The sequence below is a fragment of the Schistocerca serialis genome, chromosome 1 (assembly GCF_023864345.2).
Source record: "Schistocerca serialis cubense isolate TAMUIC-IGC-003099 chromosome 1, iqSchSeri2.2, whole genome shotgun sequence".
Lineage (NCBI taxonomy): Eukaryota > Metazoa > Arthropoda > Insecta > Orthoptera > Acrididae > Schistocerca > Schistocerca serialis.
The window spans coordinates 259,961,932-259,982,023 of NC_064638.1; positions in this window are offsets into that span (position 1 = coordinate 259,961,932).

Sequence of the window (20,092 nt, forward strand, 5' to 3'; positions counted from 1 at the left end):
AGGTTGCCAAGTCACTATTTCAGAGATCACTTCGTTTCGTGGGAATGCATATCTACTTTCCCGCATCTTGCTTCAAGGTGCCTGGATTGTGGCAACTTAGGAAGTTGAATTTTTACTGGAGAAGATTTTGGACCATCACAAGTAACTACATCAAGATGTGATACACTTTCTCCTGTGGCCCATGCAACTTTGTGTGATGCTTCACTTTCCACTCCAAGTGCAGGCCTAACTGAAATTCCACCTCCTGAAGGGTACAGACCTTTTCCAAAAGCCAGGAGACAAGAAGGTAAATCAAAGCAAACACAATCTGCAGTTTACACTAGTGCTCCAGTCAAAAGATGAATTGGAAGCAGCAGCAGCGAGTAATATAAGACCAGTTTTAAACAAGACCTTGATCCAGAGCAAGAACAAATTGAAGTTCTCAGTAAATAAATAAAATTGGTGATTATACAGACAGTGAACTAGAAACCCTTTCATCTGGGGAAGAGAGATGCAGCGAAACAGACGATGATGAAGCCCAAACCTTTTAAGGGTTAATAGATGATGATGAAGTGAGGTCTTGTGATTTTGTTTTGGTTCATTTTGCCACCAAGAAGAATTTTAAATATTATGTTGGCCAAGTTAGGAATACAGTTGGGAAAGAGGAATGTGCATTTCCTATTTGCCGAAAAAAGGAGCTGGATTTGTGTTCCCTATTGTCCCAGGTGAGTCAGTAGTGGAGAGAGATCTGATAGTTGTTTCCTGTCTTCTGCCTTTGCCAGACAATCTCAGAGATTGGCCACACTTACCCCACCATGGGGTAAATGCAGACAGATTGCAGGTATCTTCTTGGTTTTTTTTCTCTCCAGCTGCTGGTCAAAATGTTGAAGATACAAAGAATTTCTTTAATGCCTCTGGTAGTGTGGAAGCTGGTTAATCCAAAGATGCTAATTTTTTTTAAAAAAACCTGCCGTAAATGGTTTTTAGATAAAACAAAAAAAAATTCCACACTAGATGCAACCTCCCTTATCTAGCTCCAAGTGGCCCATTCTCATCCAGGAAGACCACAAATGGTCATTCAGGAGGACAACTGTTCAAACCTGCACCCAGCCATCCTCATTCACGTTTACTGTTATTTCCCTAAACCCCTTCAGGCAAATGCCGGGATGGATTCTTTTAAAGGGCATGGTCAACTTCCTTCCCCATCCTGCCCTAATCCCATGGGACCTATGACCTCACTGTTTGGTCCCCTCCCCCAAATCAGTTAACCAAGCACAAATTGCCAGCTTTGAAAACCGCATAAGGTGGCAACAATTTACCTTCAGCATTGCTGCAAAAATGTTATCACGGTTGCTGTGGTTACATACGTGATTCAGATATTTAGCTCCCAGTTTTACACTATTATTTCCAGGGTTATCTGATACATTTGTCTTGCCACAGTTAAAAAGCACACTGTCAGCAATACACTTAGATGCTCTAAGTATGTGCTAATGGTTGGTTCTGAAACACAGGTCCTCATTCTGTATATTTTGTGTAAACTTCACTGACAATTTAGTATGATTGCACAGAAACAGTTTAACCCAATCAAAGCCTGGTGTATTGTCTTTAAATATATTAAAAGTTATTCCTCTACATTGGTAGCAGCTTCTCACAATTGATCGAAAGTCACTTACGTCTACAGGAAAACCAAACTCTGATAGCTTGACGAAGTGGGCAACAAATGAGTGCTCCTCTTCATCATTAAAAATTTGTGGTCCATCTGGTTTCCGAGAAGCACACGTCCCATGTTAAAAGATGGAAATGAAGAGTGATAGCAGCACCCCACATTATGTGGAGATGAACTAAAGACTAAGACAACACTGTGGGTTATTTCTTTTTGTGCTTTCAATTTTACAAATACAAATCTTCTGAACTTCCAAAGTTATGTTTTCGGCTGGCATCAGAATAAAACAATTTAAATGTGGCTATCTTCCCCCATGAACCATGGACCTTGCCATTGATGCGGGGGCTTGCGTGCCTCAGTGATAGAGATAGCCATACCATAGTTGCAACCAGAACAACCTGTTGAGAGACCAGATAAATGTATGGTTCCCGAAGAGGGGCAGCAGCCTTTTCAGTGGCTGCTGGAGCAACAGTCTAGATGACTGACTAATCTGGCCTTGTAACATTCAACCAATATGGCCTTATTTGTCGGTAAATTTTTTTTATGGTTTTAGGGTGCAAAACTGCTACGGTCATTAGCGTCCAGTCTGTGACTTGGGAAAAGGTAAAAACCAAACTGGAAACCAGCAGCAATGGGTGCGAAACTCACAAAAGTGGGGAAACTAAAAACAGAAGAAAAGCTTATAAAACCACTATAGAAGGGGGGTTGTTTGTCCCCAAAAAGAGCTTCAAATGACTGACATCATCTCACTGACACTAATAAACTCAAAAACGTGATCGGCTGAGTGCATGTCATCTGCTAAAATGGAAGATATGTCAGGTGACAGCTGTAGACGGGTGCATAACAGAGAAAAGTAGGGGCACTCAAGTAAAAGGTGTCTCACCCTCCACAGTTGAGAGCAGTGGGGACAAAGCGGGGGAGGGGGGGGGGGGTCGCCACTTAAAAGATGTCGATGGCTAAAAAGACAGCACTCTATCCAGAGTCTAGTTACAATTACCTCCTCCCGACGACGAGTTCGGGAGGAAGAGGTCCAAGCACAGGGAAGAGCTTTCATGTCCCACAATTTATTATTGGGAAGTGTCGACCAATGTGTGTGCCATAGAATAGCAACACAACGACATAAAACACTCCATAGATTGGCAAAGGAAACCATGCAAACAGCAGGCTGAGGAAGAGAGAGTGCAGCCTTGGCCACTATATTGCCCACCTCGTTTCCACAGATACCAACATGTCCTGGGTTCCTGAGGAACGCCACAGACACAAACCCCCCCCCCCCCCCCCCAAGTGGAGGCAGTCCTGAATCCGGTGGACCAGAGGGTGGGCAGGGTAGAGAGCTTGGAGACTGAGGAGAGAGCTGAGTGAATCTGAGCAGATAATATACTGTATCCACTGATGGCGACGGATGTATTGGACAGCCTGGAGAACAGCGTAAAGCTCCGCAGTAAAAACTAAACACTGGTCGGGAAGCCGAAATCAATTAGGAGTGTCGCCAACAATATAGGCACTCCCAACACCAAATGATGTTTTTGAGCCATAACTTTAAATAAATGTGGCATCCTACATTTGTGCGCATAGTGCAGCAAATGCCCGACGATAAACAAGAGAAGGGGTACCATCCTTAGGAAACTGACAAAGGTCATGGAGCAGGCAGGTCCGGAGCTGGAGCCAAGGCAGTGCTGTGCCCCAAGTTGTCAAGAAAGTTTTAGGAAAGTGGAAGGAAAGAACGTAGCAATTGACGAAAGTGGACTCCCTGTGGTAGTAGAGAGGAAGGGCGGCCTGCATACCCTAAATCCAAGGAGGCGTCGAAAAAAATGACATGGGCCGGATTAGCAGGCATGGAAGATAGATGGCTAGCATAACGACTCAGAAGGACAGCCCGCCGATTGGACAGCAGAGGTTCAGCAGTCTCAGCATAAAGGCTTTCCACAGGGCTGGTGGAAAAAGAATAGATGGCCGAGCAGAGGAGTAAATTATGCTTCCATAGTCCAATTTTGAGCACACTAAGGTACAATAGAGACGGAGAAGGACCACTCAGTCTGCTCCCCAGGAGGTACCACTCAGAACACGAAGGGTGTTGAGGGTTCACAGACACCGAGCCGAAAGATAGGAAACATGGGAGGACCAGCACAGTTTTCTGTCAAACATCCAGAATTTAGCAACGTCTGCGAACAGAAGGTTGACAGGGCCTAGATGTAAGTAAGGCGGAAGAAACTCCGTACGATGCCAAAAATTGACACAAACGATCTTACTGGGAGAAAAGTGGAAGCTGGTTTCGATGCTCCAAGAGTGGAGGTGATCAAGACATCCTTGAAGATGTTGTTCAAGAAGGCTGCTCCATTGAGAGCTGTAGTAGATTGCAAAATCGCCCACATAGAGGGAGCCCAAAACATCGGGAAGGAGACAATCCATAATTGGATTTATGGCAATGGCAAACAGTACGACACTTAGCACGGAGCCCTGGGGTAACCCATTTTCTTGGGAGAAAGTACGGGAGAGAGTAGTGTTCACCCGCACTTTAAATGTGTGCTCTGCTATAAATTCACGGATAAAAAGGGGCAGCCGACCTGGAAAGCCCCAAGAGAACAGCATGCGGAGGATGCCTGTCCTCCAACAGGTATCGTATGCTCTCTCCGGATCAAAAAATATTGCTACTGTTTGGTGTTTCCTGAGAAAATTGTTCATGATATAAGTGGAGAGAGAAACAAGATGGTCAACAGCAGAACGATGCTTTCGGAAACCGCATTGGGCAGGTGTTAAAAGACTTTGGGACTCCAGCCACCAGGCTAAGCGGCAATTCCCCATATGCTCCAAAACCTTACATACACTACTCATGAAAGAAATGGGGTGATAGCTAGAGGGGAGATGTTTGTCCTTTCCAGGTTTTGGAACAGGAATGACGATAGCTTCCCGCCATCTTCTGGGAAAAGTACTGTCGGTCCAAATTCGATTATAAAGACGAAGGAGGTAGCGCAGACTATGATATGATAAATGCAGCAACATTTGGATGTGGATACCATCAGGTCCTGGGGCCGAAGAGCAAGAGGAAGAGAGTGCGTGTTGGAGTTCCTGCATGGAGAAAACAGTATTATAGCTTTCGCGATTTTGAGAGGAGAAAGCAAGAGATCGCACTTCCGCTGCAGGTTTCTTCGGGAGAAAAGCTGGTGGGTAATTTGAAGAGCTCAAAATCTCAGCAAAGTGTTGACCCAATGAGTTAGAAATTGCAACGGGGTCCACTAAGGTATCATGCATGACAGTGAGCCCAGAGACCGGGGAGCAACTAGGTGCGCCAGATAACCGTCGAATCCGACTCCAAACTTCCGAGAGGAGCGAGTGAAGGTGTTAAATGAGCTAGTAAAGAAGTCCCAGCTTGCCTTCTTGCTATCGCGGATGACACGATGGCATTGCGCACGGCCAGCTTGCCTTCTTGCTACCGCGGATGATGCGATGGCATCGCGCACGGAACTGCTTATAGTGGATACAGATGGCCAAAGTAGGATGGTGGTAGAAAACGCGAAGAGCACATCGCCGCTCAGGTATTGCATCATGGCATGCCTCATTCCACCAAGGAATGGGGGCCACCAGGGCAAATCGGAGGTGCGAGGTATTGAACATTCCGCGGCTGTAAGAATAACTTCTGTAATATGAGTGACCTCATCATCGATGTTAGGAAAGTGACAGTCATCGAATGTCGCTAGAGATGAAAAAAAGAGTCCAATTGGCTTGGGCAAACTTCCAGTGTCTCAGGCGAATATATCGTAGTTGTGGTTGCAATCTAAGGACACAGGGAAAGTGACCACTCGAGTGTGTATCAGCAAGAGCGAAGCATTCAAAGCACCGAGCTAGCACAACAGTACCGACCAAAAGGTCCAAATGGGAGAAATTTGTCATGGAGGCAGACAAAAATGTAGTGTCCCCAGTGTTGAGGCAAACAAGATCTGCTTGGTGGAAGACGTCTATCAATAGTGAGCCGGGCAGACAAGGACGCGGAGATCCCCAAAGCGGGTGGTGGGCATTGAAGTCCCCAACCAGCAAATAGGGGGGTGGAAGCTGACTAAGAAGATCAAGGAGATCAGCTCTTGCCATTGGTGTGGACAATGGAATGTATACAGTACAAAGAGAGAAGGTGTACCCAGAAGGGAAAGACAGACAGCAACAGCTTGGAAGGAACTGTTTAAGGGGATTGGGTGATAATGGACAGTATCATGGAGAAGAATCATGAGTCCTCCATGTGCTGGAGTGCCATAAACAGAGGGGAGATCAAACTGGACTGACTGAAAATGAGGGAAAACAAAGCGATCGTGGGGACGCAGCTTTGTTTCCTGAAGACAGAAGATGACTGGCGAGTTGGATCGTAAGAGGATCGACAATTCATCCCGATTGGGTCAAATGCTGCGGATATTCCAATGGATAATGGACATAGGGTGGACAGAAAAGGGAAGAATGTGGTCAAGGTTGCCCTCAACTCAACGACTGCTCAGAGCCGGCAACCAACAGCGTGGAACAGCATTCAGCCAAAGGCAGAAGATCCTGACTCATACATTGTTCAGGAGCAGCTCCGCCACCAGCAATCGGCCGGTTGATCGGCCGCCAGCAGTGCGCCTTGGCGACACAGAAGACGGCTGAGAGCGGTTACCAGCAAGAGATGCTGTAGATGAGACACACCGTGACGGAGAAGGAGAGGAATTGGGTTTCTTATTAGCCTTCTTGGAGACAGGGTGTTGAGATAAGGGAGGAATCGATGGTTGTGAAGTCGGGGTATGTAAAAATCTTCAAGAGTAGGCTCTTTTTTGGAAGTCCTGGTGTCTGATTTTGGGGCTCGTGATTTAGCAGAACCCGATGAAGGGTGAACCATAGAGTGAGCAGGTGATAGTGGGGAGGTTGAACGGGCTATCTTTGCACTGGCCGATCTCACAACTGTGGCACTAAAGGTGAGATCACAAGTCTGCGTGGCTGCCTCCTTTGTAGGCCAAGGAGAGGCAAGGACAGTGCTGCAATTACCTGCGTGAGGCGCAGTGGGCTTTCGACTGGTCAATAACTTTCGAGCAACAAAGGTCGACACCTTTTCCTTCACTCTGATTTCCTGAATGATCCACTCGTCTTTGAAAATGGGGCAATCTCTATAGGAAGCAGGGTGGTCACCCATACAGTTGATGCAACGAGAGGATGGAGGTGGACAAGCACCCTCATGGGCATCCTTGCCACACGTAACACATTTGGCCGGATTGGAACATGAGTGGCTGGTATGATTGAACCGCTGACACCGACAGCAAAGCGTAGGGTTTGGGATGTTAGGGCGAATGGAAATTATCTCATAGCCCACTTTTATGGTCGATGGAAGTTGAACTCTGTCAAATGTCAAGAAGACAGTACGGGTCGGAACCAAGTTCTTGGTAATCTTTTTCATGACTCGATGAACAGCCTTTACGCCCTGGTCAGACAGGTAGTTTTGAATTCCCTCGTCGGACAATCCGTGGAGGGAGCGTGTATAAACCACCCCATGTGATGAATTTAAAGTGTGGTGCGCTTCCACCCGGACAGGGAAGGCATGTAGCAGTGAAGTACACAGCAATTTTTGTGCCTGGAGGGCTCTGACTGTTTCTAACAACAAGGTGCCATTTCGTAATCGGGAACAAGACTTTACAGGACCTGCAATTGCGTCGACACCTTTCTGAATAATGAAACGGTTGACTGTGGAGAAGTCTTGACCTTTATCAAACCGAGAAACAACAAGGAACTGTGGCACTGACGGAAGAAGTGTCTGTGGCTGAGACTCATTGAACTTTTGCTAGTGAACAGACATAGTAGATTATGATGAAACCATTGCGTGAGTATAGCCTCATGATTACCGGTGTCTCCGATGGCGCGCTCCTTCCTTGTGGGGGCCCTCTCTGAGGGCACTCCCGCCTGAGGTGATCGTTCACACCTCAGGTCACACCTCCCGAGAAACGGACGGAGGGACCAATCGGCACTTTCGTAAGGTAACAGCTCGGGTAATCACCCCTCCCTGGGCCAGGCCATTACTAGGGGGTACGTACGTGTCCTACCTGTCTACCCGGGGCGGGGAATTACGTGTTACCCCATCACCAGCTACGCATGGGAATGCGTGGGTCGGCCTTCAGAGATGCACAGGGAGGAAAAAAGAGAAAGGGAGGAACAAAGAAAAGGAAAGGAAATTAGAGAGGTCTCAAATGCCGCAGCGGAGAAGAGGGTAAAGAGAAGAGGTAAGGAAAAGAGAAGGACAGAGGAAAGACAGAGACTTGCCAGCAGAGAAAGTGAAGAAGAGAGACTGTTTTACAGTTTCAAGCGTCTGTCTCCGGACGTAGGCACGAAACATACTCCCAGAGGGGGATAAAGGGAAAGGAAGAGGTGGAGGTGGGAGGATGGGAAAGGATGTGGAAAAGGAAGGTATGCAGCCCAGAAAGGAAAGAGGGCCACACTAGCTCAGGGTCCCGTGCTCGCTACGCACGTTTCCACAAAAGAGTTGTGGACCCCCTGGGGGGTTTGTTGGTACTGCGAATGGCTGAAAGCAAGGGGACACTACAGCCGTAATGTTTTCCCAAGGGCGTGCAGCTCTACTGTTTGGTTACATAATGATGGCATCCTCTTGGGTAAAATAATCTGGAGGTAAAATAGCCGCCCATTTGGATCTCTGGGCAGGGACTACTCAGGGGGATGTTGTCATCAAGAAAAACAAAACTGGCACATTTTATGGATTGGAGTGTGGAATGTTAGATCCTGCAATTGGGCAGATAAGTTAAAAAAATTTGAAAAGGTAAATGGATAGGTTCTGGTACAACATTATGGGAATTATAAGCTTCAATGGCAGGTGAAACAGGACTTCTGGTTGGGTGAATACAGAATTATAAATACAAAATCAAATATGGGTAATGCTAGAGTAGGTTCAATAATGAATAAGAGAATAGAAATGTGAGTAAGCTACTATGAACAGCATAGTGAATGCATTAATGTAGCAAAAATAGACACAAAATCCACACCCACCACAGTAGAAAAAGTTTCTATGCCAACTAGCTCTGCTGACGATGAAGAGACTGAAGAAATGTCTGATGAAAATTTAATAGTGATGGGTAACTGGAATATGATAGTAGAAAAGGGAGGAGAAGTAAAAATAGTAGGTGAATATGAACTGGGAGAAAGGAATGAAAGAGGAAGAAAGAAGGTTGTATACATTCAAGAGACTTGGGGACACCGGAAGGTTTCAGATTGATTTTATAATGGTAAGACAGAGATTTAGGGACCAGATTTTAGATCTTAAGATATTTCCAGGGAGGATGTGGACCCTGACCACAATTTATTGGTTATGAACAGTAGATTTTAAGAGAAGAAATTGCAAAAAGGCAGGAAATTAAAAGACGGGACCTGGACAAGTTGAGAATTTCAGAGGCAGCATTAGGCAATGTTTGACAAGGACACGGGAAAGGAATACAGTAGAAGATGAATGGGTAGCTTTAGAGAGATGAAATAGCGAAGGCAGCAGAGGATCAAATAGGTAAAAGACACATGGCCAAGTAGAAATCCTTGGATAGCACAGGAGATAATGAATTTAATTGATGAAAGGTGAAAATACAGAAATGCAGTGAATGAAGCATATGAAAGAGAACACAAATATTTTTTTAAAATGAGATCAACAGAAAGTGCAAAATGGCTAAGCCAAATGCTAGGATTTAAAAGCATATATCACTAGGAGAAATATAGACACTGTCTATGGGAAAATTACAGAGGCCTTTGGAGAAAAGAGAAACTGCTGCTTCAACATCAGGAGCTCAGATGGAAAACATGTCCTAAGCAGAGAGGGAAAACTGAAATGGGGAAGGAGTATATAGAGGGTCTATAAAGAGAGATAAACTTGCAGGCAACATTATAGAAACAGAAGAGGTCATAGATGAAAATGAGTGAGAAGAAGAATTTGACAAAGCACTGAGAGGCCTAAGTCTAAACAAGGCCCCTGGAGTAGACACCATTCCATCAGAACTACTGATAGCCTTGGGAGAGCCAGCCATGACAAAACTCTTCCATCTGGTGTGCAAGGTCTATGTAGACTTAGAGACAGCTTTGACAATGTTGAGACGGCAGTTATAAGATTTGAGTGGCATGAAATGGAAACAGTGGTTGAGAAGGGAGTGAGACAAGGTTGTAGTTTATTCAGTCTGTACATTGAGCATGCAGTAAAGTACACCAAAGAAAAATTTGGAGTAGGAATTGAAGTCCAGGGAGAAGAAATAACAAGTTTTAAGTTTGCCAAAGAGATTGTAATTGTGTCAGGGACAGCGAAGGACTCGGAAGAACAGTTGAATGGAAAGGATATTGTCTTGAAAAAGGGATACAAGATGAACATCAACAGGAACAAAACAAGGCTAATGGAATATGGTAGTTAATTAAACTGGATGATACTGAGGGAATTATATTAGGAAATGAGGCACTTCAACTAGTAAATTTGTTTTGCTATTTGGGCAGTAAAATAACTAATCATGGCCAAAGTAGAGAGGATATAAAATGGCAGTGGCAAGAAAAGAGTTTCTGGAGAGGAGGCAGTTGTTAACAGAAATTATAGCTTTAAGTGGAAGGAAGTATTTTTTTCGTGTGTGTGTGTGTGTGTGTGTGTGTGTGTGTGTGTGTGTGTGTGTGTGTGTGTGGTGGGGGGGAGTTAAAATTGTATGAGGCCAAGAGTAAGCAGAGTCAGAAGGATGTGGGTGGTTGTTGTTAGTCAGAGATGAAGAAGATTGCACAGGGTAGAGTAGCATGGAGAATTACATCAATCTAGTCTTAGAACTGAAGACGACAAGAACAGCAACAGCCACATAGCTATAACATACTGCAATACAGCAGTGACTAACTCACTTTCATCACAACATAAATGGTTTTTAAGCGTAGACCATACTGATTACACAAAACTACAGAAAAAAACTCATGAAGTGAACGGAAGTACATTTCATCATTGATAGAGGAACATTAATTAGAATAATTCATTAATCTACTAAAAAAAAAATTTGGTTTCTTAATCTTATCTTTACATTTTTCTTATGTTATGCAAGATCAGCTGATGGGAAGTAAAACACCAATCTACCTTCCTTCTTGGATGTTCAAGCTACAGCTAATACATTATCGCATTTTCCTCGAGGCACACATGTAAGTGAATTAATGCAATTTAACCACGAGTAATAAGTCTACCTGCAGGCAAACAACTAAGTTCCTTTACTCGACACATTCTCTCTCACCCATGCCCACTTTTAACAGTTGGCGAAACTATCTTATTGTGCATTTGTCACCAAGTGTAAACAATGTCCTCTACCTCAGCTTTACAACAATAACTGTAGTATAAAGAGCTGATTTTTACATTGACAGCCTACGGGTGCATGATTTTCTTAGCTGACCATCATAGCAGTAATTAAGAGAAAACTGAGGATGTACCTACAGTACAATCACCCATCAAATAACTTACATTCTGATGATTAGAATTACTACACTGCCACAAAAACAGTATCATCTATTCCATGTTTAGCTACCGTATCATCAGTACAAACGGTTAAAGCATTTAGGCCTACTTGTTATCTAAAATTCATCATAACTGTAGGCCAATTTCAGGAAACTTGCGTTATTAACCACTGACTTCCTTTAAAATGTTACTACATCTTAAGATAAGTGTTCCAAAGCACTAGACAAGGGTGAGGATACAACAGGTATTTTCTTGAATCTATCAAAGGCATCTGACACAGCTGACCACAGAATTTCACAACACAAATTAGAAATATTAGGAATAAAGAGTACAGCACAGAATTGGTTTAAGTCATGAGGGAAAACTGGGTGCAAAGAGTTGACATCTACCATATATTCCTAAAAGAAAAGTAGTAAAGTACTTATCAGATCTAAATATATTAATATAGGTATCCTCCAGGGAAGTGTATTGGGCCCAGCCCTCTTCCTTTTATATATAAATTATTTCCCACAGAGTGTCAGGTATAGAGAAAATACGATTTGCAAATGCATCAGACAAAAATTAAACTCAGTGAGCAGAAAACTTCCTTGAAGCCCTCTGAGACATCCACAACTGGTCATTAACAAATAGAGTAACTTTGTATGTGAAAGAGACAAAATGTATAAACCTCAACTAAATGAAAAACCCAATGATACTATATTGAACGTAAATAATGATGTACTAGATTGTGTAACTGATACCAAATTTTTGGGAATGAATGTAGATAGCCCATTGAAATGGACAGAACATGTGAGAATTTTGGCAAAGACGTTATCCTGAGTGAATTGTTGGACCTGTGTGCAGCATTTCATGCCTCAAAGTAGCCTACTTTGTATATATGCATTCAACATACAGACTACTTTCAAGATACATAAAACAGCGGTACGAATAGTAACAAATAGTTTTAACAGGGCACACCATAAAGAATTATTCAAAAAGCTAAAATTCTGAAAGTTCCGTGTGAATGTCTCTAACACAACATAATGGGACATCTCTGCCCAAACTCTTTGTCTTTAAATATGTCTGCTTGTGTCTGTATATATATGTGTGTGTGTGTGCGCGCGCGCGCGCGAGTGCATACCCGTCCTTTTTTCCCCCTAAGGTAAGTCTTTACGCTCCCGGGATTGGAATGACCCCTTACCCTCTCCCAAAACCCACTTCCTTTCGTCTTTCCCTCTCCTTCCCTCTTTCCTGATGAGGGAACAGTTTGTTGCGAAAGCTTGAATTTTGTGTGTATATATGTGTCTGTTCGTGTTTCTATCGACCTGCCAGCGCTTTCGTATGGTAAGTCACATCATCTTTGTTTTTAAATATATTTTTCCCAAGTGGAATGTTTCCCTCTGTTATATTGACAACATAATGTATATAAGAAAAAATCTTAATCTGTACACCACAGATGGCACAATACAGGGTGTTACAAAAAGATATGGCCAAACTTTCAGGAAACATTCCTCACACACAAAGAAAGAAAATATGTTATGTGGACATGTGTCCGGAAACGCTTACTTTCCATGTTAGAGCTCATTTTATTACTTCTCTTCAAATCACATTAATCATGGAATGGAAACACACAGCAACAGAACATACCAGCGTGACTTCAAACACTTTGTTACAGGAAATGTTCAAAATGTCCTGCGTTAGCGAGGATTCATGCATCCACCCTCCGTCGCATGGAATCCCTGATGCAGCCCTGGAGAATAGCGTATTGTATCACAGCCGTCCACAATACGAGCACGAAGAGTCTCTACATTTGGTACTGGGGTTGCATAGACAAGAGCTTTCAAATGCCCCCATAAATGAAAGTCAAGATGGTTGAGGTCAGGAGAGCGTGGAGGCCATGGAATTGGTCCGCCTCTACCAATCCATCGGTCACCAAATCTGTTGTTTAGGAGCGCACAAACACTTCAACTGAAATGTGCACGAGCTCCATCGTGCATGAACCACATGTTGTGTCGTACTTGTAAAGGCACAGGTTCTAGCAGCACAGGTAGAGTATCCCGTGTGAAATCATAACATGCTCCATTGAGCGTAGGTGGAAGAACATGGGGCCCAATCAAGACATCACCAACAATGCCTGCCCAAACGTTCACAGAAAATCTGTGTTGATGACGTGATTGCACAATTGCGAGCGGATTCTCGTCAGCCCACACATGTTGATTGTGAAAATTTACAATTTGATCACGTTGGAATGAAGCCTCATCCGTAAAGAGAACATTTGCACTGAAATGAGGATTGACACATTGTTGGATGAACCATTCGCAGAAGTGTACCCATGGAGGCCAATCAGCAGCTGATAGTGCCTGCACACGCTGTACATGGTATGGAAACAACTGGTTCTCCCGTAGCACTTCCATACAGTGACGTAGTCAATGTTACCTTGTACAGCAGCAACTTCTCTAATGCTGATATTAGGGTTATCATCAACTGCACGAAGAATTGCCTCGTCCATTGCAGGTGTCCTCGTCGTTCTACGTCTTCCCCAGTCGCAAGTCATAGGCTGGAATGTTCCAAGCTCCCTAAGACGCCGATCAATTGCTTCGAACGTCTTTTTGTCGGAACACCTTCGTTCTCGAAATCTGTCTCGATACAAACATACCGCGCCACGGCTATTGCCCTGTGCTAATCCATACATCAAATGGGCATCTGCCAACTCCGCATTTGTAAACATTGCACTGACTGCAAAACCACGTTCGTGATGAACACTACCCTGTTGATGCTACGTACTGTAGAGCAATGAGTCGCATGTCAACACAAGCACCAAAGTCAACATTACCTTCCTTCAATTGGGCCAACTGGCGGTGAATCGAGGAAGTACAGTACACACTGACGAAACTAAAATGAGCTCTAACATGGAAATTAAGCGTTTCCGGACACATGTCCACATAACATCTTTTCTTTATTTGTGTGTGAGGAATGTTTCCTGAAAGTTTGGCCGTACCTTTTTGTAACACCCTGTATATGACCATGGAACCAAATCCAGACAGTGTTTACATCTAAACAGAAGAAACAAGTCAAAAACTCAGAATAGTGAATATACTAAGTAATAAAATTTTACTATGGACTGCCACAAAAAATAAAAGATGAAAATGGTCCCCACACCTTTAACCAAAGCCTAAAAAATATTTACTAAATAATAGCTACTACAGTGTAAGTGAATATTTAAAATAATTGTAGACTGCAACGTAATGTTCACAAACATTGTACTATGTAACAATTTCGTGATATGATTAGAAAAGTAGAACCAAGTATAGGAGCTACAAATACTGTAAGAGGAATGTTTATACTAATAAGAAATATCGTACAAACATTTGACGACATCCATACAATGTATATTGTTCTACAGATGAATAAATAACTCAGTCAATCAATCAAATGCTTCACCACAAAAGCAAATATAACGTCAAGATTAAGAGAAAAGTATCAGACAGAAAATGGGGATAAAAGCAATTAACTGAAAACAAAAATTAACTACTATTTTTGTAATTTCTGAAGCAAATATTAAAATTTCTCTCTGAATTGTCAAACAGTTTTAAACTTTTTATTCAGTTTTTCCTAACCATATCTATTCTTTTACTACAGATGGCATGTTTCCAATCTGAGATCACTTGTAAATAAAAAATGGTAACATAATATTTTCTTAATATAAAATGTTCAGAAAAGTGGGCTTTACAAAATGTTATCCCTTCTGCAAATCTAAACAATGATTATAATTTATTTTCCAATTTTTCCTGTTGCTCATATTTAAATAAAAATCCATAAAACTGACTGAACTTTCGTTAAAAAGGGCTTTAGGCTGTCATTTGCAGATAATAACTGTGTATTTAAGGTATCAAAATCCCTGAAGCTTGTATATATATGATCCTTTGTAGATGTTGAAGAAAACAGAGCCTTTTACAGCGATCACAGTTGGTTTGAAACGATCCACCCATGTTTCACGGAAGTTAACCAGCTATGTATGCCTCTGCTTGTCTGTCATTCCTTACATCAGCCTCTTCATCACCACTGTCACCAGCACCAGTAGTATTATCAGTAAAGACAATGCATAAAACTTTTTCATCAACTATGCAATCATCTTTTGTGGAGTCAAGAAAGGTGTCATTATAAGATCCCAGAAATTGCCTTAAACTGCTTAATGGCATGCATCTATCATCCTCACAATTACGTAATGAATTTACAGGTAGGGATATGTTATTTGTTGTAACTGTTTCCGGTGCTGCCTTGAACTGAAAGTTTGTGTTGGAGTTTCAAACATGCAACAAAAACATTCACCAGTGAGTCTTGATTGAAGGCCCTCATGCTTAAAAAATTGAAGCCTTTTTTTTTTTTTTTTTATCTGTCACAAATGAACATCAATGATTATTTTGTAGTTTGCCACCTAATTACAACATTTTTCTTATCTCTCTCTCTCTTTCTCTCTCTCTATCTCTATCTATCTCTCTCTGTTCCTAGATCCAACACTTTCTGGTTCATTTAATACACTGTACTACATTTCAGTATGTGGCAACTCTTCAGAGAGGGTGCACTTATAAGATTTGCTATCTTGTGGATAATAATGGGAACTGTTTAGTGAATTAGAGACAGTGTATCTTTTCAACAGTCTGCAGTGTATATGCCTCGGCAGGTAAAGTATTAAATGCTACAGAGGTCTCAATAACTGCAGCAACCATATGACTAAGGTGAGTTGCAGTTACCTTAACTTTCATTTTAATAAAATAAGCCTTTAAGTCACAAAATGATGCTCTGCAGTTTTGGCAAAATCTTAAACATCTTCTACTGATCCAGAGGAAAAGCCCTCTAAAAAAATTCAAAACTGGCCTCTTTTTTAAACCCAACTTTCTAGAATTCTTTAATAGGTGTGAGATGACATAAATCGCTGCAATAGGTTCACACTAACTAAGAAATGAAATGGACTGGATTCAGTTGACCATTGCAGAGTTCTTTCAGTGCTCTCTGGTTGGTTGCACCCTGGTCACAAACTGTACAAACTATCTTCAGTCCTATTTCTTGCAGTTGCCTTATATTAACATACATAAAAGAACTTTTAAATAAGCAACAATATTAAGCACAGAAACCTGGAATGAAGCTCTACAGATGCAGTATGTAAATGAAAAATATGATTCATTTATTATAACAATTAAACATGATTTTTAATGCAGCATTCCCAAAAGTAAAGAGACAAGGAAAGATGCAGGATCAGACAAAGTGGATTACCAGTGAAATAACAGAACTGAGAAGGAAGCTACAGGTCTGAGATGAAGGGGTGAAGCTGAAAATTATAAAGTTTTACAAAAGAAGTATAGAAAAATATTATGAGAGGCAAAATCAAGAGCAATTTATGCCACCATTATGAACTCAAGAAACAAGACAAAGGCAGCTTAGAAAGCAGTTAATGATGAAAGACAGAAAAAAGCTGGATCAAACACAGAAATAGGTATCAGGTCAATGAAAATAAACAAAGCTATGGTTACAAATGGTAGAGAAGTAGCTAACATACTCAATGTTAACTATGTAAATCTCACAGAGAACTTAAAACTGGAAAGAAATAGTCCACAAAATAAGGCTACTAAGTTATCACAAAAGTCAAGCACAACCATGTTCTTGAAACCAGGCACAGAAGATGAACTGAAGTCCAAGAAATCAGCTGGTGATGACGAAATATCGAATCATGTAATAAATCAAGTAAGTGAGCATATAATCTCACCATTGCTGGACACAGCAGACAGCTCTCCAGGGACGGAATTTTTTCAGAAAAACTGAAGATGGGCAGTGTGGTACCAGTGCACAAGAAATGGGATAAGGACGACGTCAACAACTACAGGCCAGTTTCACTGATACCAGGTTTCTCAAAAATCCTGGTAATGCTTGTACATAATAGATTAGTTGAATATCTGGACAAATACAACATTCTCATACCATTATAGCACGGTTTCAGAAAAAGTAGATCTACGGAATCAGCAATTGCTGGTCTGACAGAATAGTACATTATACAGTCCTTATACGAAAAACAGTTTGTATCTGCAATGTTTCTGAATCTCCACAAAGCATTTGACACTATTGAGCATGAAATACTGATAAAAAAATTGGTAAACTTGTATTCGAGGGCAAGCAGAGAAGTGGGTAGAATTACAACTATGCAACAATAAGCAATAAGTATCAATAGGGAATGCATATCAGTCAAAAACCAAAACCATCACATATGGAGTGCCCTTGCTGTTTAATCTGTTTGTTAATGACGTAGCTGCTGAAGAGAAAGAGAAGAAAATACTGTATGCAGATGACATGACTACACCGAACAATGAGCATACATATTTGCAAACGCCACAGCTCAATGGCTTCTGAAAAATGGACTTGTTATAAACCTAAAAAAAGACTATGTATGCAGTGTTCAGAAATAAGGAGTCTGCACTTGGGTTTAGAGGTGGACGAAATGAGACTAAAAGAAGCAGAATCCACTAGATTATTACGTACTACTGTGGATGACAAGCTGAAATGTTAACAACATACTAATTCTGTCTTGTAAGTAACTCATCTCTGTCATATTTATAATGAGGCAGCTTGCACAATGTGCTCAGTGTACCATGGACTCTTCAAACCATACCTGCAGTATGGAGTGGCAATGTAGAAACACAAATACTCAAGAAATAAAAAGGGTGTTCGCATTTTTTTAAAAAAAGAAGCTGTCAGAATTACATTAAGACGAAAACTTCTGAAACATGTAGAAACTGCTTCAAAGGACTAGGCACCTTAATTTTTTCCTCCTTGTAGACATATACAAAACTATACTATATGTCGCAAAGTGGACTATCAAATGCTAGTGTACACGCCCACAGCACACAGAGGAAGAAGGACATACCTCACTGACTGACAGTGCTTGAAAAAGGACCCCAGGACTCAGGTATCAGATTATTTAGGAGTCTGCCTAAAAAAACTGCCTGACAACATACGAGGGCAGTTCAATAAGTAATGCAACACATTTTTTTTCTTGGCCAATTTTGGTTGAAAAAACCGGAAATTTCTTGTGGAATATTTTCAAACATTCCCGCTTTGTCTTGTATAGTTTCATTGACTTCCGACAGGTGGCAGCGCTGTACGGAGCTGTTAAAATGGCATCTGTAACGGATGTGCGTTGCAAACAACGGGCAGTGATCGAGTTTCTTTTGGCGGAAAACCAGGGCATCTCAGATATTCATAGGCGCTTGCAGAATGTCTACGGTGATCTGGCAGTGGACAAAAGCACGGTGAGTCGTTGGGCAAAGCGTGTGTAATCATCGCCGCAAGGTCAAGCAAGACTGTCTGATCTCCCGCGTGCGGGCCGGCCGTGCACAGCTGTGACTCCTGCAATGGCGGAGCGTGCGAACACACTCGTTCGAGATGATCGACGGATCACCATCAAACAACTCAGTGCTCAACTTGACATCTCTGTTGGTAGTGCTGCCACAATTGTTCACCAGTTGGGATATTCAAAGGTTTGTTTCCGCTGGGTCCCTCGTCGTCTAACCGAACACCATAAAGAGCAAAGGAGAACCATCTGTGCGGAATTGCTTGCTCGTCATGTGGCTGAGGGTGACAATTTCTTGTCAAAGATTGTTACAGGCGATGAAACATGGGTTCATCACTTCGAACCTGAAACAAAACGGCAATCAATGGAGTGGCGCCACACCCACTCCCCTACCAAGAAAAAGTTTAAAGCCATACCCTCAGCCGGTAAAGTCACGGTTACAGTCTTCTGGGACGCTGAAGGGGTTATTCTGTTCGATGTCCTTCCCCATGGTCAAACGATCAACTCTGGAATGTATTGTGCTACTCTTCAGAAATTGAAGAAACTACTTCAGCGTGTTTGTAGGCACAAAAATCTGAACGAACTTCTCCTTCTTCATGACAACGCAAGACCTCACACAAGTCTTCGCACCCGAGAGGAGCTCACAAAACTTCAGTGGACTGTTCTTCCTCATGCACCCTACAGCCCCGATCTCGCACCGTTGGATTTCCATATGTTTGGCCCAATGAAGAACGCAATCCGTGGGAGGCACTACGCGGATGATGAAGAAGTTATTGATGCAGTACGACGTTGGCTCCGACATCGACCAGTGGAATGGTACCGTGCAGGCATACAGGCCCTCATTTCAAGGTGGCGTAAGGCCGTAGCATTGAATGGAGATTACGTTGAAAAATAGTGTTGTATAGCTAAAAGATTGGGGAATAACCTGGTGTATTTCAATGCTGAATAAAACAACCCCTGTTTCAGAAAAAAAATGTGTTGCATTACTTATTGAACTGCCCTCGTACATGACACTAGGTTTTCAAAGAACCTACAAGACTATCTGGTGGAAAAGGAATTTTAGTGTTGTAAAATATTCGCAAACGCCACAGCTCATTTACTCACGTTAAATTTGTAAATATTGTTAATTATAATCACTGCTGTTAAAATAGTTAGGAAGTATGATAACAAAGATTTTTGTATTTTTGACATGCCCTGTATCACATGTACGTTCACTGTACAGCATGTAATCCTACGGGATCAAATAAAATTCAATTCAACAACCTGCTATCAATTTTATGTATACCTTTCACCATGAATATCAATGCATGGTCTGCATATACATTTGAACTTCCTATATCCTGAAACCCTGTGATTTGTTATTACTTGCAACATAACACAAAATTCTCACTAAAGCCATTTCCTCAAACAACAAAGCACAATATTTATCATTGCTACACATTTCCTCAACTTCTGCTTGCCTTCATCATTACAAGATTCAATCCTGGGTTGAAAGGTATGGCAGATAAGGGATTTCAGATGCTTCACAAAATCCAGGGAAAAATAAACTGACACATCCTATGTGTACAGGCACGGGCTTCACTTGTGTAAGGACACACCTTGTACTTAGATGTCTATCGCCTAGCATTTGCTGATCCATAGGAGTTCCTTAATTGGATGTCTATGGAATCTCCAGCAATAG